This window comes from Triturus cristatus, chromosome 8 (genome assembly GCF_964204655.1).
Source record: "Triturus cristatus chromosome 8, aTriCri1.1, whole genome shotgun sequence".
Taxonomy (NCBI): domain Eukaryota; kingdom Metazoa; phylum Chordata; class Amphibia; order Caudata; family Salamandridae; genus Triturus; species Triturus cristatus.
Window position 1 is genome coordinate 1,087,675,741 of NC_140591.1, and position 23,459 is coordinate 1,087,699,199.

The following is a 23,459-nucleotide window of genomic DNA, read 5'->3' on the forward strand; positions in this document are numbered from 1 at the left end:
CACAACACTGCCCTGTGCATAATACACTCCAAGGCGCATATCGCATAGCACGCGCTAGTGCCTGTGCTATCTCGCGCTCTCCAATGAATCTGTCATTGCGCACAATGTATTGCATATTATATTTCACGCCCGGTTCATCTTATATCACACTTTTTGGTGCATAGTTTATACCATATACTACATCTAGTTTTCATTTTCAATTGTGATCTCAGGACTATGTTCTATATAACACTGCGTCCACCTACCCTTTTCACGGGCATTACATTTTGCGATGGGGGTGGAGGGTCAGTGGGTGTTTCTGCCAAGTGAGCCCGGAGTCACAGTCACAAACGTCCTCTTCTTCCTGAATAAAAGTGAGATTATGCTGCATACTTGTTCATATTTTAAGTAGTTCGCACAGACACACATTTTAAAAACAATAAAGTTCCTAATACCCACCTTCTCTGAACAGTTAGCTTGCTGCCCCATCCACCTTCTCCCTATCCTCTGTTGTCTGAATCCATGGACTAGCCTCCTCCCTCCTGCCATGCATGGTCTGATGTGCTGCCACTACCCTCCATTTAGCATGATGTACCAGTCCACTCCTCCTGCCCTCCATTGCCCAATTATATGGCCCATCATTGACCTCCTGCTTAGCCTCTGTGCTTAGCTTGCTGCCCCTATTCTCCTTCCCCCTGCCCACCGATGTCTTTGTGCATGCCCCTGCTCCATCCTTTTTGCCCACTATGTTCCATGGACCTGCCACTCCTATCTACTCTGAGTGTTCTGTTGAGCTGCCACTCCCCTCCCACCTGCCTAGCATTGTCAGATGACTGTAACCTGTCCCTGTCACCTCCACCCTGCCTGTCCACATGCCATGCCCCTATCCCCTTCCTCCTGTCCTCCATGGTCTATTTTACTGCCACACCCTTCTGCCCTCCCTGATCTGTTGTGCTGCAACTGCTCCTCCTGCCTTGCCCCGCGCGGTCTGTTGTGAGGCCCCTTCCCCTGAACTCTCTTGTCTGTGCCCAGGTCCTGACCCTCCCTTCTATCCTCCATGGTCCTTTGTGCATGCCCCTGCACCCTCCTTCTTGCCCATCATAGCCATTGTGCTGGCACTAACCCTCCCGCTTGCCATGCTTGGTCTTCTGTGCTGCCATGGCCCCTCCCACCTTCCCTCCATGGTCCGTGTGTATGCCACCATAGTCTCATTGTTGCTCTCCATGGTGTGTCTTGTTTCTAGTGCCCTTCCTGCCTGACCTCCATGGTCATCTTGCTGCTCCTGCCCTGCCACCTTGCCCCCAGCCCTCTGTTTCCATGTGCAGACCCCTATTCCCTCCCTCCTGGCTTGTCTGTTCCATTGTAATGCCCCTGATCAATCCCTCCTGCCCTTTATGGTCTGTTATGCTGCAGCTTTCTCTCCTGTCTGTCCATTTTGGTCAGCTAGCTACCATTGCCTCTTTGCCATCTGTTCTCTGTTGTCCATGTGCATGGTCCTGTCCCCTCCCTATTGCTTTCTATGGATTGTTGTGCTGCACTCCCGTCCCGCATGCCCTGTGTGGTATATTGTGCTGCTGCAAACCCTGATGTCTGCCCTGTAGGGTCAGTTTGGTGCACCTCTCCATATCCCTCCTGTCCTCTGTTATCCGAGACCATGTCCCTACCCCAATTCCTCCTGCCTACCACGATTCAATCTACCATACTTGCGAACATTTTGAACTTGGTAAGAGGGAGATTTTGAAAAAAACTGGGGTATTGATTTTCCCCTTTGAGTTACATTGAAAAAGAGGAGATTGTAGACAGGAGACAGATCAAATAAAGCCCATTTGAGCTTAAAAACATTGGACGTTTCCTGGCTGAAATGGGTCTGTTGGCATGTATGGTTGTACTACCACTGCCTCTTCCTTCTGCCCACAATGGTCTATTATATTGCCACAGCCTCTCTTGCCAGTCCTGTATTGTTGGTTTGTTGCCCCTGCCCCCCTTTCCACTGCCCTCCATAGTCTGTTGTGCTGCCACTGCCCTTCCTTCCTGCCCAGTGTGGTCAAATTGTTGCCTCTGCACTCTCCTACCTGCCTTCAATTTTCAGAGTCCGTGCCCCTGGCCTCTGCCTCTCAACAGTATCCCAATGAACAACTAGATTGCTAACATTCTATATTTATTACAAAAGTGCGGAACGCCTGACGTCATCTTGATGTAATCAAAACTGTAATACCTAGAGTATTTCCTTTAGAAATTACATATATGAGATTGTCTTATTTGCATCAAAATTATGGTTACTGCTCTAAAAAACTAAAATGAGGACATATTTTCTGAGGTTTCAAATAGCGAGAAAGAACTTTTAAATTATTTGTAATCTTTATGTTTTTTTATCCAGTTGACCACTTGATTAAATGTTGCACCTAGGGGAGAGGATGTGGTGTTACTTCCAGAGCTGCAGACTTTGCAACTGGGGAACCAGGTTGGAGTTTCTGCTTCAGCTCAACATTCTGTGATTGTGGTCAAATCACTTAATCTCCCCATGTCTACAACCAAAATGAATTTGATCTTGTGTGATGTAACCAATGCTCATGTAAAGCATTCCAATACCTGAAAAGTCTGCACTATTAAAACTGCAAATACACAAAAAATAAGTGTTTTGCACACTTCTGTCATTGGGCTACATGTGGGATACATCTGGGTGATATTTGTGCTGCATTTAGGCTCTTTTGTGTCTGGTGGCCATCTTGGGAGATTTATTTGTTATGAAGTTTCCCAATTTCCTCATTTACTGCAGTCTCCTCAGTAGGAAATGCTTTCAGTTTTTTACTTTGATTCCATCAAGAAGGTATTCAGATATGTCACAGATTTGCCAGAAATTCTGAATGTTAGCACTCTAGTTGCTCATTAGATCACAGTAGTAAAGCTACTGCTCACCACGGAAGTCTGCAGCTGGTATTAAAAGTGCATGTTTCAGTCTGCATATCAGAATTTTTTAATGAAATAGAGGAGGATTTGAGAAGTCACTCAAAATGTGCCCTAATTTTTCTTTCTTCAGCACTAATCATAATTTCTATGGCAAAATGAACCCCCTCATTGTGTTCCTTCTTAAATTAAATGTTTTAAGTGTTACCAGTTTATTCCAATCAAGATGGCTTCAGGTGTGCCATACTTTCGTCATAAGTAAGACAGTAAGCGCTCTAGTTGTTCTTTAGAACACTCTGGGAAGCTGCAATAGAACACAAAGGAATCAACTGACAGTCTCTGCCCTTGTTGGATGTACATGTTTTACTGAGAATGTCAGACTTCATTCTCACATGACTGAGAAAGATAATGTGAATATACAGAAAATATGCTCTCAGTTAGCTTATAGATCACCTTCCAAACCTCTGTGGGAAAAGCATGAGAAAATAGTTTTCTCTCAAACATGATTCATGATATCACAGCAGAAGGATTTTTCACATGGTAAAATCAGCTTAGAACACACCACAATTCCTAAAATGAGTATGGTACCATCAACAAATGATTTATAACGTAACTAAAGTCTTAAAACCTTCTATTAACTGCAATGCTTTTTAATGAGGTGCTATCATGTATATTGGTCCCAAGATGGCTGCCAACACTTCTTGGAAGAAGTGCTGACAGCCAATCAGATCTCACGATGAGATGTGTGGTTAGGCTCCGCCCAGATATATATGTGATTTTACTTTTGATTTTCTCAGGAACTACTGAACGGATTTACAACATTTAAGCAAAAGGCACATGCCTGACCTGAGCACTACCTCTTTGCCAAATTTCAAGTAATTCTGTTCAGCCGTTCGGGCTGTACCTTCGACTAAAGGTCTTATGGGAAAATGCAAGGGGAAAACACGTTTTGGGACCTCCCCTTTTTTCTCAGCCCCCGCTTGACGAATCACCCCGAGACTTCCAGGGTAGGAGCTGAGCGCCCCATTAGTTTTGAAAATTTCGCGAGGATCCGTCAACTGGCATCAAAGTTATTCAAAATAGAATTTTCAGATGTCCTATGGAAACACGGTCCTAACTATAACTATCTACTGGCGACCGCCAGTAGATAATATATATATATATATATATATATATTCACTGAAAAAACCATAGGTTTCACACACGTTATAGTTAGGAATTAGCATTTAAAAAACCTTGCAAATTCACTGAAAAAACCATAGGTTTCAGACATGTTATAGTTAGCGGAAATTTTACTGATAAAAAACCAATGAAATTCCCCCGTTATAGTTAGTGCAGGCAACTATAACTCACGCGACCGCAATCTTCTGCTGATGACATATGTGTCTTTATGAAAAAAAAATATTTGTAATATATGTATAGCTAAAAATTTATGGAAGAAGACATGGGCAAATAAGTGTCTAAATACAGTATTAGCATCAGCAGAGGATTGCGGTCGCGTGAGTTATAGTTGCCTGCACTAACTATAACGGGGGAATTTCATTGGTTTTTTATCAGTAAAATTTCCGCTAACTATAACATGTCTGAATCCTATGGTTTTTTCAGTGAATATATATATATATATATATATATTCACTTAAAAACCATAGGTTTCACACATGTTATAGTTAGCTGGACATTTCACTCGTAAAAACCATTGAAATTCCCCCGTTATAGTTAGTTCAGATAACTATAACTCGCGCGCCCGCAATCCACTGCTGATGACGTCACATATTACATCACTCATGACATGGTCAGTGGCATCACTCATGACATCACTGATGACATCATCCTTGTGATAGAGTGGCGGGCGCGCGAGTTATAGTTATCTGAACTAACTATAACGGGGGAATTTCAATGGTTTTTTACGAGTGAAATGTCCAGCTAACTATAACATGTGTGAAACCTATGGTTTTTTAAGTGAATTTGCAAGGTTTTTTAAATGCTAATTCCTAACTATAACGTGTGTGAAACCTATGGTTTTTTAAGTGAATTTGTAAGGTTTTTTAAATGCTAAGTTATGTTTTATTATATTTTTTATATATTTATTTTACAATAAGCTACCTATGTATATAGTTATAGATTGACTGTATCCTGTAATATGGAATGGCTCGTTTAAAATGTTTTTTTTTAAGGTTTTGCTCCGTGCGCGCGATTTTTTGAAAAAAAAAATGTTTTTTCACCCTTCGGGGTCTTTCAGGGACCCCCTGACAAAGGCTAGAGGGTCAGGAACTCTCTACCCTGCCCCCTTTTCACGTTCTCCACCTTTCTTTTTCACTGTCACACACAAAACACACAAAATGGCGATCGACACTTCCTGATTTCGACCGATTCGAATGTTGACTGACATGTAACCACCAATCAGAATTACGCTCGCGCACGTTATGGTGCGCGCACGGTGCGTGCACGGTGCGCGCCTAAAGATATTTATGTACTTTTAACTGCAATTTTCTCAGGAACTACTGAACAGATTGACACCATATATGCAAAAGGCACATGCCTGACCTGAAGACTACCTCTTTACCAAATTTCAAGTAATTCTGTTCAGCCGTTCGGGCTGTACCTTCGACTAAAGGTCCTATGGGAAAATGCATGGGGAAAACGCGTTTTGGGACCCCCCTTTTTTCTCAGCCCCTGCTTGACGAATCACCCCGAGACTTTCAGGGTAGGAGCTGAGCGGAGCGCCCCATTAGTTTTGAAAATTTCACGAGGATTCGTCAACCGGCGCCAAAGTTATTCAAAATAGAATTTTCAGATTTCCTATGGAAACACGGTCCTAACTATAACTATCTACTGGCGACCGCCAGTAGATAATATATATATATATATATATATATATATATATATATATATATATATATATATTCCAACCAAATCCGACTTCTTATCAAAATCAGACACCGACACTGGAGATGCTTTTCAGCCATCCGGCTTGGGTATTTATTCTTCGCGTAACGCGTTTCGGGACCACTCCCTTGATCACACAATATATATATATATATATATTCACTGAAAAAACCATAGGTTTCACACATGTTATAGTTAGCTGGACATTTTACTGATAAAAAACCAATGAAATTCCCCCGTTATAGTTACTGTAGGCAACTATAACTCACGCGACCGCAATCCTCTGCTGATGCTAATACTGTATTTAGACACTTATTTGCCCATGTCTTCTTCCATTAAATTTTAGCTATACATATATTACAAATATTCTTTTTTCATAAAGACACATATGTCATCAGCAGAGGATTACGGTCGCGTGAGTTATAGTTGCCTACAGTAACTATAACGGGGGAATTTCATTGGTTTTTTATCAGTAAAATGTCCAGCTAACTATAACATGTGTGAAACCTATGGTTTTTTCAGTGAATTAGCAAGGTTTTTTAAATGCTAATTCCTAACTATAACGTGTGTGAAACCTATGGTTTTTTCAGTGAATTTGTACGGTTTTTTAAATGCTAATTTATTTATGTATTATTTTTTATATATTTATTTTACAATAAACTACGTATTAAAAATTATTATTATTTTTTTTTTTGGTTTTCACCCTGCGAATTATTTATTTTTTTTTTTGCAAAAAAAAAAAATTTTTTTTTGTGTTTTTCAGGGTGCGCGCACTGTGCGCGCACCCCCGCGATTTTTAAAAAAAAAAAATTTTTTTTTTGCCTTCGGGGTCCTTCAGGGACCCCCTGACAAAGGCTAGGGGGTCAGGAACTCTCTACCCTGCCCCCTTTTCACGTTCGCCACCTTCCTTTTTCACTCTCGCACTGAAAACAAACAAAATGGCGGCCGACACTTCCTGATTTCGACCGATTCGAACGTTGACTAACATGTAACCACCAATCAGAATTACGCTCGCGCACGTTAGGGTGCTCGCACGGTGCTCGCACGGTGCGCGCACCCTGCGCGCATATATATATATATATGCTTTTAAATGCTATTTTCTCCGGAAATACTGAACAGATTTACACCAGACCTACAAAAGGCACTTCCTTGACCTAGGGACTACCTCTCTGCCAAATTTTGAGTAATTCTGTTCAGCCATTCGGGCTGTAGCTCGTTCTAAAGGTCCTATGGAAAAATGCATGGGAAAAACGCGTTTTGGGACCCCCCTTTTATCTCAGCCCCCGCTTGACGGATCCCCCCGAGACTTTCAGGGTAGGAGCGGAGCGTAGCGCCCCACCTATTTTGAGAAATTCGCGAGGATTCGTCGACCGGCGCCAAAGTTATTCAAAATAGAATGTTGAGGTTTTCCTATGGAAACGTGGTCCTAACTATAACTACCTACTGGCGACCGCCAGTAGGTAATATATATATATATATATATATATATATATATATATATATATATATATATATATATGGATATCACTCACTGTTGTCATACAGGGCAAATGTCCAAAACATAAACAGCTAAAATCTAACATTCATGGACATTGTAAATTGACATACAAAGCTGCGTGTAACAGGTGTACCATGTATCACAGGTGAATGGAAAGTGTCATGTATGAGGAAGAAATGTCACCTCCTGGTCAGTAGCTTGTTCCACTCATCAACTATGAAGATGATGTTGATGAAGAACCATCAACCGTGACACCCTCCAAAAGCTGCTCAACTCGGTAGGCAGCCAATCTCTGGACCCAGGGAAATCCAGCATCAGTGTGGCATCGCCATATGCCCTGCCAAATATCCAGCAGGCACCATCTACAAACACGGCCACAAACCTGGACTCAGGGGACCCACAGTTACAATTTCAATGCAATGTGGTAGGAGTCCAGCGTGAGATGGCAGAGTAGGTGTGAGCAGGGTTGGAGACCTTGGCAGCCAAACTAGAGGGGATCCGAGGGTACCTCAGTCCCAATAGGGACAACTCAGCTGCTATCATTTGCACCTACAGTCCGCTCCATGGCCTCCAGCAGCCCCTGGTTGACATCACTGGTGTCATGATGCAGAGGCAACAACAACTGTCCTGCAAAGTGGCACCAGAGATGTGGCCAGAGTTGGGGGAAATTAGAAAGGTCTTGGAGATTATGGAGAGGAAGGAAGCAGGATTCCCACATGTCTGCCTTGTCTGCCTATCCCCGTAATGTTGCTGGAGTCCTGCCAAAGTAGCACCAGTAATGTGGCCAAAGAGTTGGGGGCAATTGGAAAGATATTGAAGACCATGGAGCGGAAGCAGGATTCCCACATGACTGCCATGGCTGCCTACCACTGTGATGTTGCTGGAGTCCTGCAAGCCCTGCAGCTCATCCTTGCGGCAGTGATGCCTAATCTGTTGCCACAGATGAATGCTGCTGTACGTACAGCATTCACATCTTCTGCCCGTGATGTGTCTGTGTCTCCCTGGGCTGCCTCTAATCCAACATCACCCTCAAAGGAGACACCACACACATCAGAGGAGGAATATGTGGATGGCACATCTTTCATAGAAAGAAGCCAGTGGTAGCATTCGTATGTGTCAAATGGGCATGTTCTGCTTAGCCCTGTGCTTAGCATCATGGCTGGGAACATCACCAACTACTGTCCTCATATTGACTATGCTACGCTCACTTTAGACATTTTATGGACTGTCAATGTGGCCATTGATCCTCAAGGACACTGCAATCATCCTCCTGACTGAAGATTTCTGATTCCTCTACATTTCTCATGACATGTTCCCCCACAAGGACTCTGTCTGGACATCCCCTGGCTATGTATGTACAAAATCAATTTTGGGGATGTTGTCAAAATAACTGGTCCAGTGTGACAATTCCTACTTTCAAATGTAAATAAATACACTTTCATTTGCTTGACTTGTGTTGACTGTGACCATCAAACTGGACATGTAAATAAATGCACTTTCATTTGCTTGACTTGTGTTGTCTGTGACCATCAAACTGGAGTTCTGTCAGCAGTGTCTAAGCAGTGTAGCCAGTACAACAAATACAAAGTACATTCCAAAAATGGGGTCTGCAGAGTGTGGGTCCTTGATAGGCAGTGAGATGACAGAACATGTGTGAATGACACAACGGCTCAAATTTCCATGGCCCTATTACCACTCAAACTTAACTTTTACCAATGTTCAGGTGGTGATAGGGCCTTGGATTACAATTCAAGGCACACAAAGCAACTTGAAGTGGCTTAACAGCGCCTTGCTAATAAGGCACACTTTGACCCTATACTTAGGGGCGGATTCCGGCCGCAAATCGTACCGACCGACACGGACCGGCGCAGTACGACCTGTGCAGTACAATGCAAAGTGTGTGAATTACAACCGACACGTATGGAATACAAGCCGTACGACCGAGCCGTAGGGAAAACAGTGATTCAGCCGGAAAACCGGCGCGAGTTGCACCGACTGACACATACCCGAAATGAAACCGACCGACACGTACCCTCGATGTCCAATCCACGCAGTATGATGCAATGCATGTAAACCCAGACCGACTCGCACGGAGCCCAAGCCGCATGACCGACACTCACAGAAAACAGGGAGCCCATGCAATAGAGATCTCCACGTCCGACGCGTATGAAACACAGAAGAAAGTCAGCGTGAACGAGGCGGAGAAACCCGCACGAGCCAACATCAGCGTCTCCTTCATGCCTAGAAAACCCAAAGGAAAAAAGACAAAAAAAGGACCAAACAAGCAATGACAAAGCCAATGAATATAAAAAAAAAAACAAACCCGGGACAAAGACACAACCACAAGTCCACTTATATAAAGGACATCAATCATTACCTTGATCCTTTGCAAATAGGAGACAACAGCCAGTAGCAAACACCATCACACCGCAAACACAGACACACTCACAACTCACCATCACACAACTCACACACCATTAGCACATCACCAAAAACACACACACACAGCTAGCAAAACCAACACTAACCCACCCTCACTTGCACCCTCACACACACATCACTCACCACCACCACCCATCACCATGCCCCCAAAGAAGAATCCAAAGTTCACAGATGATGAGTTAGAAGTGCTGGTAGACGAGATCATCAGAGTAGAGCCACATTTGTTTGGTACATTGGTCCAAAGGACCCCCATGTCACAGAAAACCAAGATGTGGGCGAGGATTGTGGACAAGGTGAACGCACAAGCACAAACTAGGTGCAGAAAGGACGATATCCAGAACAGGTCGCATGACGTGCACAGGAGGGCCAAGAAACTCATCGAGAAAGATCATGCCTTGAGTTAGTGCACTGGAGGTAGCCCTCCTGCCAAACCAGTCTACTTCAGGACCTGGGAGGAGAAGGTGCGGGACATCTTACCACAAGAGTGCATCCATGGTCTAGCAGACATACCAGAGCCTGGTGAGTACACAACCAACATACTCAGTATTGTGTGGCAAGGGGACAGTGAAACCATGCACCGTTAGCAAAGCCACAGTAACCAATAGATAATCATCCCAAGATGTCTATGCTAGTCAGACAAACACAATACCTGCCATCTCATAGTGACTTGGAACTGTGTCATGACATGTACAAACCTACCAACAAATAAAGCAAGGTAGTGGCACAAAGCCAAATAAACACTGTCAGACAGTTTGCCAACACAAGCACACTACCTCACAGTGCAGCTGACTGACAGGAAGGAACAGTGGGTATTCAGGTAAAGTGAGTGTAGCCAAAAGCATGATGGGGTTTGTAGTCACAGATAATGCTCCCCCTCCCAATTGGCCCATCAAGATCTCTCAGAAACATGCACACATCACAGGGAGTGGAAAATGACTGACAAGATGTCTGACACTGTGTCCTGCTGTGGGGAGCACAAGGCCCTGGTAGGGGTTGTGCGCAAATCAGAAGCAGGACACCACTGACTGACATCCTGAAAGACAACTTGCACGCCCTCCAATGGAAGCACGTTTCATGGTGGGATGTCTGGCCAGGTGGGAAGGAGGAATGACAGCTCTGACCATACTTATCAGCATGTGGAGACACACCCCCACCTCAACACAAACTCCACACAACTCACCGGGTTGAATGCATTGACCCACACCTCAGTGAAATATCAGCAAAAGATACACCGTACTGGGTGCTGCTGTGTGAAGCACAGGGGCTCTCTTTGGACTTGTAGCCAAACAAACACCAGGATTTCACAGTCAGCCATCTTGCCTTGCTGTCACACCCCCTCACAGGGAAGCAGAGTCAAGAGGAAGGGAGTATGGGCATGCTGGGAAGGGGGGTGTAGCCAAGAGCCTGATGGGAGTTGCAGTCACAGACAATCCCCAGCCACCCACATGGCCCAGGAAGCTCACACTGAACCATGCTTGCCTCACAGGGAGTGGGAAGGGACTGACAGGATGTCTGACACTAGGCTCTGTTGTGGGGAGCACAATGCCATGCTGGGAACTGGGCAGCAACAAACACCAGGACTGCACAGTCAGCCATCTTGCCATTGCTGTCACACCCCCTCACAGGGAAGCAGAGTCAAGAGGAAGGGAGTATGGGCATGCTGGGAAGGGGGGTGTAGCCAAGAGCCTCATGGGGGTTGCAGTCACAGACAATCCCCAGCCACCCACATGGCCCAGCAAGCTCACACTGAACCATGCTTGTCTCACAGGGAGTGGGAATGGACTGACAGAATGTCTTACACTGGGCTCTGTTGTGGGGAGCACAAAGCCATGCTGGGAACTGGGCAGCAACAAACACCAGGACTGCACAGTCAGCCATCTTGCCATTGCTGTCACACCCCCTCTCAGGGAAGCAGAGTTAAGAGGAAGGGAGTATGGGCATGCTGGGAAGGGGGGTGTAGCCACGAACCTGATGGGAGTTGCAGTCACAGACAATCCTCAGCCACCTACATGGCCCAGCAAGCTCACACTGAACCATGCTCGCCTCGCAGGGAGTGGGAAGGGACTGACAAGATGTCTGACACTTGGCCTGCGAAATGATGTGGCTGACAATCACACATATGCACTGGCCAAACAAAACCCAGTCGCACACAGAGCCATTGCAACCATATGTTCAAACTCATTGTCTGGGGATGCAGTGTCCAGAGGTGCCCCCGGCTGGGCTGGGGAGGTGTGTCTTGCAGATGACAAGTGTGGAGAGCCATATATGGTACATTGCACAATACACACAGGAACTCACATATACATCATTGACAGGGGACATCTGACAGTGAATGGAATGGACAAACCAATATAGCCGACACCATAGCATGTCTGCATTCACACTCGGTGCTGTTGTGAGCTGCATTCCACTCCTACATCGTGCTGAAACATATGCATCCTTCACACAACACACCACTCACTGACATAGACACTGTAGACACAACGTCTAACCTGGACTGCATTGGAGGAGACATGCTACTCACAGCAGCCAAACGGCAACACATACGAGCATGGCATCTAGGTATTTCTTGAAGAAGCGTGAGAGTGCGCTTTGCGATACGCCTCCGGCTACCGCAATTACCCCCTGGAAACTCCCTGAGGCCAGTAGGTGCAGGCTGCATAGGACCTGGACGTGCGCAGGGATTGCATTGGTCCGGTGTGTCTGGTGCTGCAGTAATGGTTCCAGGTCTGCAATGAGGCGCATGATCATGGCACGATTGAGTCGATACTTCTCGTACACCTCGTCCTCATTCTGCCCGAGCAAGGTGATGCGCAGTCTGAAAACTCTCTCCTGGACCCTTCTCCTGCGCTGTCCTGCTGCATTGATACGCATCCTCCTTGCAAGCACGTAGAGGGCTGCCATTTTGTGGTAGCCAACAGGGTCTCCTAGGCCACATTTAAGGGTTTGGTGATTGGCACAATCAGTTGCACATGTTGAAAGTGTTTTTTTTTATTCACATGACTTTTTTTTAACTTTACCTCCAGGTTCTGATTCCCCTTATTTAGCTCAAGCAAAATAGCGATTTTTGGGGTTTCCGTTATTTGCGACTTTTGTTGCATTGGGGTGTGATTCGTTATTTGCCATTGGCACTTTCCGGGAGCTAATAGTGATTTCGGTATCTGCTAATTCTGTATTTAGCGATTCGGTAATTTTGCTTTTTGGTTATTTGCGATTCGGTATTTTACCGGATTTTTTTTGCGATTCGTTATTGGCTCACATTTTGGGTTCATGCATTGGAAATCGGTTTTTTTTATTCGCTAACGGGTGTTATTAGCGATTCGGTATTTTACCGACTGGATTTTTGCTTGATGCATGAGGCTGTATGTTGCCCATCACCCCTGCCACCCCCACTCACAGGGCTTATGTTGCCCATCACCCCAGCCACCCCAGCCATAGGGCTTATATTGCCCATGAACCATTGTTCATATATATTTACGAGGCCCAGGTTCCTTGGGTTAAAGGGTTACCCCTGTGTACTTAACTCTCACCCCCACTCACAGGGCTTATGTTGCCCATCACCCCTGCCACCCCCACTCACAGGGGACCTGTTGCCCATCACCCCTGCCACCCCCACTCACAGGGGACCTGTTGCCCATCATTACTGCCACCCCCACCCATAGGGACTATGTTGCCCATCACCCCTGCCACCCCCACTCACAGGGCGTATGTTGCCCATCACACCTGCCACCCCCACTCACAGGGCTTATGTTGCCCATCGCCCTTGCCACCCCCACTCACAGGGGACCTGTTGCCCATCACCCCTGCCACCCCCACTCACAGGGCTTATGTTGCCCATCACCCCAGCCACCCCAGTCATAGGGCTTATATTGCCCATCACCCCTGCCACCCCCACTCACAGGGGACCTGTTGCCCATCACCTCTGCCACCCCCAGACATAGGGCTTATGTTGCCCATCACCACTGCCACCCCCACCCATAGGGACTATGTTGCCCACCACCCCTGCCACCCCCACTCACAGGGCTTATGTTGCCCATCACCCCTGCCACCCCCACTCACAGGGGACCTGTTGCCCATCACCCCTGCCACCCCCACTCACAGGGGACCTGTTGCCCATCATTACTTCCACCCCCACCCATAGGGACTATGTTGCCCATCACCCCTGCCACCCCCACTCACAGGGCGTATGTTGCCCATCACCCCTGCCACCCCCACTCACAGGGCTTATGTTGCCCATCACCCCTGCCACCCCCACTTACAGGGGACCTGTTGCCCATCACCCCTGCCAACCCCACTCACAGGGCTTATGTTGCCCATCACCCCTGCCACCCCCACTCACAGGGCTTATGTTGCCAATCACCCCTGCCATCCCCACTCACAGGGGACCTGTTGCCTATCACCCCTGCCACCCTCACTCACAGGGCTTATGTTGCCCATCACCCCTGCCACTCCCACTCACAAAGGACCTGTTGCCCAACACCCCTGCCACCCCCACTCACAGGGCTTATGTTGCCCATCACCCCTGCCACCCCCACTCACAGGGGACCTGTTGCCCATCACCCCTGCCACTCACACCCATAGTGCTTATGTTGCCCATCACCCCTGCCACCCCCAGCCATAGGATGGGTGATGCGCAACACATCCAGCATACGTAAACATCAGGTATGTCCACAAAATACATCTCCAATGACATCATGACAACAGTGTGTAGTCTGTGACAAATGCCCACAACAGTGATTATGGCTACGAGCATACAATGTAAGTAACAGCACATGTGTGACCAACACATGAGTGTGACATACACAAGGCAAGCATCACCATAGCACTGTGGCAATGTAAAAAGAACACCCCCTCACGGTGTAGAGCAGAAGTTAAGTGGGGGCTCACAAAATGCAGCAGATGTGGAGCATTGTGGTGATGGGGACCAAATTGACCAAAAGGTAAGTGTCATCATGGTCAAAGCTGCAAATAACAAACAGCATGTATGATCCCTGCTCCCAACACATCAAACACCTCTGGGGCAATCTAGTGGTTGTGTTCCATACACACAGAGATGTGGTGAGGCTAACAGTGCTGTGAAAACATAACACTCTCGGCCATGTGCAGACAAGCACCACACATGGGGGCTGACAATGCACACAGCATACAATGACACAACAGCAGAAGTGAGCATCACCAAGCATGCACACATCTCGAAAATACCTCAAAACACCTCTCCTTGACTTTTCCATGTGTAAATCCCTGTATCCGTTGTCTCAAGTGCCTCCACTTTATGCCACACTTGTAAATAGGTAGCAGTGGCAACATCAATGGGGATGCAGCGGAATGTCCACCTCAAAACACAGCACCAACACTTACACACAACATGTAGTGTGTAAGGGGGCCTTATCCACAATATGGCATTGAGCCACGGGAAGTAGCTTAGCAGTCTATTGTAAATAAGGTGAAGCACACAGCACCACAGGAAGGTCTGAATAGATGATGTACCAGTAGCAGTATGGGCTTGTATATATATATATATATCACTGAAAAAAACCAAAGGTTTCAGGGGCGTTATAGTTAGGAATTGGCATTTAAAAAACCTTAGAAATTCACTAAAAAAAACATAGGTTTCAGGGGTGTTATAGTTAGCTGGACATTTCCCTCGTACAAAACCCTAGAAATTCCCCTGTTATAGTTAGTTCTAACTGCACACAATCTACATATTTCACAACTGCAATTTACTGTCAATGCCTGACTGATATAATGAAAGCATAAGCCATAACTGTCTTCTAATGCTACTAAAACTTGACAACATAACATGTTTTACAACACTTATCTGTCAGCAAATACACGATGTTACCAAACACTTCTCTCACAGTGGTTCCCAAATGCACACAGACTCACAGTGTGATTCTAGACAAACAACACTATCCCTAGGAGTTTACCAAAACTCATTCATTACTCTGGAAGAGTTAATGGTACTGCACACAATCTACATATTAAAAGTACACCACATCAGCGTCAAAACATGACTCATTTAATCAACGCATAAGCAGAGACTGGATTCTAATCCTACTAAAACTTCACAACATGACAGGTTTTAAAACAGTTATCTGTCAGCAAATACATGATGTTACCAAATGCTTCTCTCACAGTGATCCCAAATACACACTAACTCACAGTGTGATTCTAGACAAGCAGCACTAACCCTATGAGTTTAACAAAACTCCTTCACTACAATGCAAGTGGTAAGGGAACTGCACACAATCTACATATTTCAGAACTGCAATTTACTGACAATGCCTGACTCATATAATGAAAGCATAAGCCATAACTGTCTTCTAATGCTACTAAAACTTGACAACATGACATGTTTTACAACACTTATCTGTCAGCAAATACACGATGTTACCATACACTTCTCTCACAGTGGTTCCCAAATGCACACAGACTCACAGTGTGATTGTAGACAAGCAACACTATCCCTAGGAGTTTACCAAAACTCATTCACTACAGTGGAAGTGGTAAAGGAACTGCACACAATCTACATATTTTACGACTACACTTTAATGTCAATGCCTGACTAATTTAATCAACGCATAAGCAAAGAATGGCTTCTAATGCTACTAAAACTTGACAACATGACAGGTTTTAAAAAAAGTTATCTGTCAGTAAATACACGATGTTACCAAATGCTTCTCTCACAATCCTTACCCAAATGCACACAGACTCACAGTGTGATTTTAGACAATCAACACCATCCTAGGAGTTTACCAAAACTCATTCACTAGTCTAGAAGAGTTAATGGTACTGAATACAATCTACATATTTAAGTATAGCACATCAGTGTCAAAGCATGACTCATTTAATCAACGCATAACCAAAGACTGGATTCTAATGCTACTAAAACTTCACAACATGACAGGTTTTAAAAAAGTTATCTGTAAGCAAATACATGATATCACCAAATGCTTCTCTCACACTGATCCCAAATACACACTAACTCACACTGTGATTCTAGACATGCACCACTATCCCTAGGAGTTTACCAAAACTCATTCACTACAGTGCAACTGGTAAGGGAACTGAACACAATCTACATATTTCAGGACTGCACTTTCCTGTCTAAGCCTGACTCATTTAATCAAATCATAAGCATAACTGTCTTCTAATGCTACTAAAACTTCACAACATGACAAGTTAAAACAGTTAGCTGTCAGCAAATGCTTCTCTCACAGTGGTTCCCAAATGCACACAGACTCACTGTGTGATTCTAGACAAACAACACTATCCCTTGCACTATATCAAAACACATTTCTTCATCTAGAAGTAGTACTACATTTTAGTATAGAAACATAACATAACTCATTTCACAAATTCATAAACAATGACTGGTTTCTAATTCTACCAAAATATAAAAACTGCACAGTTATCTGTTTACAAACACATGAAAAACACAAATGCTTATCACAGAATGGTTTCTACATGCACACACACTGTAGAGAAAAAAAGTACTCCCTACACTTTAGCATGAAAAATACAGTAGTCTGATTAAAATCAAAAATAGTCTACATACATCCCCTAACAATTAAATAACTCATCTTTCAAGTTCTTTTGTAGATTTGGAAGTATATAAATCACTCACCATAATTTCTTTTACAGAATCTCTGCACTGTGCACCTCTCAGCAAAAGCAAAGAATGAAAAAGTTTCCTTTTTATTTTCCACACATATACATGTAAACATCAAATCACAATCCTTCGCACATAAACTCAAAAGCAAACATACATTTCTATTGGTTAAACATTTCAACCCTTTCTAACTGAAATACATTTCAACCCTTCCCCCAATCTGCCTTCTGCCTGTTACCATAGAAACAGGTCATGGAACACTGCACTGAGCTCACAGGTCACAAGTTCAGCACACAATGTTCCTACACAAGACAGGAAGTGTGCTTGACTTTTCAACATATCAGCTTATCATATATTATGTTCCTTACAATCTGTTTTTGTTAACCAATAACAATCATACCTTTAAAAAACAGAAATATACACCCTACCTTTCAGTGTAAAAAGTTGTCATATAACCAATGATTTCTTGTCGTTTTTCAAAAAACGTTGCAGTGGATCCGCGAACCCACCGCGAGAGGATCCGTGCATTCAACGCGATAGGATGCACGCACCATGCGCGCATTTCGCCTTTTTTTTTTTACAGAGTTATAGTTAGCTGAACTTACTATAACGGGGGAATTTCAATCGTTTTGTACGAGTGAAAAGTCCAGCTAACTATAACGCCCCTGAAACCTATGGTTTTTTCAGTGAATTTCTAAGGTTTTTTAAATGCTAATTCCTAACTATAACGTGCTGAAACCTCACTTTGTGTATAAGTGGCTGAATGGGTTCGTGAGTAGCTACATGAGTGTCTATATAGGTTATTAGTTGGTTTTTTGAGTATCAGTATGGGTGTCTGTATGGTTCGGTGGGGGGTATTACGTAGTGCATAGGTGCATGAATGAGTGACTCACTGTTTGTATGTGTTGAAGACAGCATGTGTGCAGGACTGTATGGGTGGATGAGTGTGTGCATGGGTGTGTTAGTGAGTGATAGACTGTCTCAATAGTGTCTTTATGAGTAACTACATATGTTTTAAACTAGTATATGTGACTATTGGTGTATATAAGTGAGTATTTGCGAGAGTGACAGTTTGAAAGCGTTCCTGTATGAATAAGTATGTGTTTCTATAAGTGATTGTTTAAAAGACTAAGTATCTGTAAGTTTCTGTAGAAGTAAGTGTGGTGGTGTGTGTATAACTGTATATGCAAGTAAATGGATGTTTTATTCTTTATTAGCATGAGTGACTATGTGTGTGAGTAACTCTATGGATGAGTGGCGTTGTGTAACAGGATTTATAGGTGTGTGAGTACATATGATGAGTGAGTACATGTATGAGTGATTGTATAGGACTGTTGGTGAATGAGTGGATGTGTATGTGGGTCTTAGAATTACTGAATAGGTTGTTGTAACTGGTATTGGGATGTCCATTGTTTTGAACATTGTAGTTTCTATTTTTGAATGTGTGTATCAAAGGTTATATTAGGGGAAGAGGAGGTCTGCCATTCTATCACAAGGATGATGGCATCAGTGATGTCATTAGTGATGTCATTTGAGATGTCATCAGTGATGTCATGAGTGATGTCACTGACCATGTCATGAGTGATGTAATATGTGACGTCATCAGCAGTGCATTGCGGGCGCGCGAGTTATAGTTAGCTGAACTAACTATAACTGGGGAATTTCTATGGTTTTGTATGAGTGAAAAGTCCAGCTAACTATAACGCCCCTGAAACCTATGGTTTTTTCAGTGAATTTCTAAGGTTTTTTAAATGCTAATTCCTAACTATAATGTGCCTGAAACTTATGGTTTTTTCAGTGAATTTCAAAGGTTTTTTAAATGCTAATTTCTAACTATGCATACAGAGATAGGACATGTGAAGAAAGAAGAAAAAACGCACAGAAAGAAAAAAAAGAAATGCAGAAAAATGCAACAGAAGTCCTCAAAGATGAAGAAAAGTGCAGGAAGAAGGATAACGTGCAGAAAGAACAAACAGAAGAGCAGAAAGAAGCCTTGTTGCAAAATCATCCTGTACCCTCAACTTTTTTAGACGGATACTGGTGGTAACTGAGTCTGACTAACCAGTCCTAGAGCCAGTGCTATGTTAAAAGACACTCGGAATACAGTGAAAACACCTACATACACTAGGGAACACTATGCGTTGGGGTCCCCCTGTGATCAGCATGACCTCCTCTGTAAGCCCCTAGTATATAATAGGGCAGGGGATTAAAACTACCTCTTAAAACGCGCCACAGGGTGTGTTTGCACAAGTCACCTCAGGCCCCGTCCCCTCACTGCCCCACTGTGTAAACACGCCCTGTGGCCGTTTTAAGTTGGGAGATTAAGTCCCCTTGAATCTTGAGGGTCCCTAGGGTCGAACTAGACCACTAGGTACCTCCAGTAAGCGCCACAGAGCTGCGTTGCAGAGAGATGTAAAAAGGGGCATGGCCTAGACCACCTCTCCGCAACGCAGCGGAGTGGTGCTTACTGGAAACACCTGGTGGGCTAGTTGGCCCCCAGGGTCCCTCAGGTTTGACGGGGAATTATTTCCCCAACTTAAAACGCGCCAAAGGGCTTGTTTGCACACGTTAACTCAGGCCCCGTCCCCTCCCTTCACCACTGTCTAAACACGGCCTGTGGCCGGTTTTTAGTTGGGAGATTAAGTTCATTTGAATCCTGAGGGTCCCTAGGGTCCAACTAGCCCACTAGGTACCTCCAGTATGCGCCACAGAGCTGCGTTGCAGAGAGGTGTAAAAAGTGGTACGGCCTGGACCACCTCTCTGCAACGCAGCTCAGTGGCGCTTACTGGAAGCACCTTGTGGGCTAGTTAGCCCCCAGGGCCCTCAGGATTGAAGGGGAATTATTTCCCCAACTTAAAACGCGCCACAGGGCTTGTTTGCACATGTTAACTCAGGCCCCGTCCCCTCCCTTCACCACTGTGTAAACACGCCCTGTGGCCGTTTTTAGTTGGGAGATTAAGTTAATTTGAATCCTGAGGGTCCCTATGGTCCAACTTGCCCACTAGGTACCTCCAGTATGCGCCACAGAGCTGTGTTGCCGAGAGGTGTAAAAAGTGGCACGGCCTGGACCACCTCTCTGCAATGCAGCTCAGTGGCGCTTACTGGAAGCACCTGGTGGGCTAGTTAGCCCCCAGGGGCCCTCAGGATTGAAGGGGAATTATTTCCCCAACATAAAAAGCGCCATAGGGCTTGTTTGCACACGCCACCTCAGGCCCCGTCCCCTTCCTTCCCCACTGTGTAAACATGCCCTGTGGCCATTTTGTAAGTTGGGAGATTAAGTCCCCTTGAATCCTGAGGATCCCTAGGGGCAAAATAGCCCACTAGGTACGTCCAGTAAGCGCCATTGCAGAGAGGTGTAAAAAGGGGCATGGCCTGCACCACCTCTCTGCAACGCAGAGCAGTGGCACTTACTGGAAGCACCTGGTGGGTTAGTTGGCACCCAGGGTCCCTCAGGATTGAAAGGGAATTATTTCCCCAACTTAAAACGCGCCACAGGGCGTGTTTGCACACGTCACCTCAGGCCCCGTCCCCTCCCTTCACCACTGTGTAAACGCGCACTGTGGCCGTGCTAAGTTAAGAGATTAAGTCCCCTTGAATCCTAAGGGTCCCTGGGGCAAACTAGCCCACTAGGTACCTCCAGTAAGCGCCACAGAGCTGCGTTGCATAGAGGTGTAAAAAGGGGCGTGGCCTCAGAACACCTGTCTGCAACGCAGCTCCCTGGCGCACACTGGAGATACCTGTTGGGCTAGTTGGCCCTCAGGGACCCTCAGTATTGAAGGGGAATTAATTCCCCAACTTACAACTGGCCAGGGGGCACGTTTGCAGAGTGCTGCAAGGAGGGGGCGTGGCCTCCAGCGCGATGCCGGTCTTTTATTTATTTTATTTTTTTAAGAAGGAGGGCTGTGTGGCCCCCCTTCTTTTTCTAATTTACTGGCCCTGGGGACCCTATCCCCCAGGGCCTGCACCCTAATTTTTTTTGTTGAAAAAAATAAATTTGTCCCTCCCAAGGCCTTAATCGGCCCCGGGGACCCCAACCCCCCGGGTCATGGTCTTTTTTTAATTTAAATTCTTTAGGAGGGGGCTGCGTTGCCCCCCTCCTCAGGCCACTTATGGCTCCGGGGACCCCATCCCCCAGGGCCGGCCTTTGTTTTTTATTATTTTAAAAATATATATATTTATAGAAACACCTAGGACATGTTGGACAAACCGTATGTACCTATCACCATGACGATTTGCGTGATATTCATTAAAAGGCGACTATGCATAGAATGAATCCACTTGGAATGTATTTACACCGTTAGTGAAGCTCTGACGTGTCTGACGCCCTACCGTGCCTAATCCCGGCGCCCCCGCCGGTGGGTACTCTCCAAGTAGACACCCTTGTTGTTTATTTATACAAACATGGGTAGCTATTGACGGGCACATTTAATATACACGCACACCAAGCCATTCAAAGGGGATTCGACAAAAATTCGACCAAACTATGCAAGAAACCCCCCTCACGGTTAATAAAAAACACATCCACCGCCGAATGTGTAATACTTTTTATTTTACTCTCTGGAAAGGAGACGAACCTCACTTGAGAGTCACAGCGTGCTCCTGGCTGAGCCCAATGCTGTGTTACACCCACCAGTGCCCGCCGATTGCCTCACACCTCTGTGTTGTATTCCACCAGCTAGTGCGTATGCTATGACACTCTCTAGCCCATGTGCACTGTAACACCACCCCGTGAATATGTCATGCCACACTTGCCTTCGCACAGGTTATATTGCCCCATCTAGCGTGCCTTCTCGATGTGTATGTTATAACGCACAGCACTATGCCATACATATTACAATCTGGGATCCATATCTTTGTCACAGTGCATATGCAATGTTACACTCCCCAGCACATATTTTATATTACAACTTTGGAGACTAGTTATGTTACACAACACTGCCCTGTGCATAATACACTCCAAGGCGCATATCGCATAGCACGCGCTAGTGCCTGTGCTATCTCGCGCTCTCCAATGAATCTGTCATTGCGCACAATGTATTGCATATTATATTTCACGCCCGGTTCATCTTATATCACACTTTTTGGTGCATAGTTTATACCATATACTACATCTAGTTTTCATTTTCAATTGTGATCTCAGGACTATGTTCTATATAACACTGCGTCCACCTACCCTTTTCACGGGCATTACATTTTGCGATGGGGGTGGAGGGTCAGCGGGTGTTTCTGCCAAGTGAGCCCGGAGTCACAGTCACAAACGTCCTCTTCTTCCTGAATAAAAGTGAGATTATGCTGCATACTTGTTCATATTTTAAGTAGTTCGCACAGACACACATTTTAAAAACAATAAAGTTCCTAATACCCACCTTCTCTGAACAGTTAGCTTGCTGCCCCATCCACCTCCTCCCTATCCTCTGTTGTCTGAATCCATGGACTAGCCTCCTCCCTCCTGCCATGCATGGTCTGATGTGCTGCCACTACCCTCCATTTAGCATGATGTACCAGTCCACTCCTCCTGCCCTCCATTGCCCAATTATATGGCCCATCATTGACCTCCTGCTTAGCCTCTGTGCTTAGCTTGCTGCCCCTATTCTCCTTCCCCCTGCCTCCCTGATCTGTTGTGCTGCAACTGCTCCTCCTGCCTGCCCCGCGCGGTCTGTTGTGAGGCCCCTTCCCCTGAACTCTCTTGTCTGTGCCCAGGTCCTGACCCTCCCTTCTATCCTCCATGGTCCTTTGTGCATGCCCCTGCTCCATCCTTTTTGCCCACTATGTTCCATGGACCTGCCACTCCTATCTACTCTGAGTGTTCTGTTGAGCTGCCACTCCCCTCCCACCTGCCTAGCATTGTCAGATGACTGTAACCTGTCCCTGTCACCTCCACCCTGCCTGTCCACATGCCATGCCCCTATCCCCTTCCTCCTGTCCTCCATGGTCTATTTTACTGCCACACCCTTCTGCCCTCCCTGATCTGTTGTGCTGCAACTGCTCCTCCTGCCTTGCCCCGCGCGGTCTGTTGTGAGGCCCCTTCCCCTGAACTCTCTTGTCTGTGCCCAGGTCCTGACCCTCCCTTCTATCCTCCATGGTCCTTTGTGCATGCCCCTGCACCCTCCTTCTTGCCCATCATAGCCATTGTGCTGG